Source organism: Gavialis gangeticus, unplaced genomic scaffold (assembly GCF_001723915.1).
Source record: "Gavialis gangeticus isolate Ggan-Ray unplaced genomic scaffold, GavGan_comp1, whole genome shotgun sequence".
Lineage (NCBI taxonomy): Eukaryota > Metazoa > Chordata > Crocodylia > Gavialidae > Gavialis > Gavialis gangeticus.
The window spans coordinates 29884163-29885040 of NW_017729027.1; positions in this window are offsets into that span (position 1 = coordinate 29884163).

Below are 878 nucleotides of genomic sequence, written 5' to 3' on the forward strand. Positions count from 1 at the left end.
TGTTTAACCCCCCTCCCTGGCCCCAGACCCCAGCTGGGGATTGTCAGGGGGGCAGTCCCCCCTCCTTCCACCTCCTCTCCTCTCCCCCCACCGTCAGAAACTGGGATGCATCCTCAGCCGGGTGTGCCCCCTCATCCCCTTGTCAGCCAGCCCTCACTGGGATGGGGCCAGACCTGTTCTCTGGAGCATACAGCACAGCACAGCTCAGGGCTGAAAAGCATGCTGGGATGCTGGGGGACTCTGACTTAACTTGAACCAGGAAGAGGTCTGGGACAGAAATTTCATAAAATGGTTTGACCCAAATCAGTTCAGTCTGATACTGCATTCAACCCGTTTAATCTTAAAACAGTTTAATCCATTTTGAAACCAGTTTAAGTGCACTGAGCTTCTGTTTTGTTACAGGTTTAAACCAGTTTCTGATTACTTAAATCAGTTTATTTGTAACTTCTGTCCTTAGCCATATTGTACTCTGGTAGCGTCCACTAGAATGGGGTCCTGGTTCATGAACACAGCTACAAGACACTGTAGTAATAAATAAATAAACAGCCAAAGAGAAACTAGGCAGGTGCAGCACCATGCTGGTATTCCTTTCTGGGAAGCTGGATGGAGCTCTTCATGTCTTTGTTCTTTCTGCTCCCAGAATTGTCCTGCCCGGAATCTTCCTGACTACAGGCATCCCACACTTAACACTGTTTCACCTAATGCTGTTTCACTATAACGCTCATTTTAAAATGATACCTAATTTCACTTAGCGCTCAGCAAGTTTTACTATAACACTAGCAGTTGCCATCTTGCGTCATTAAAAACACTTGTGGTTGCCACCGTGGGTCATCAAATACTTTCAGTTTCTCTTCATGCTTGTTTTGCTTAACACTCAT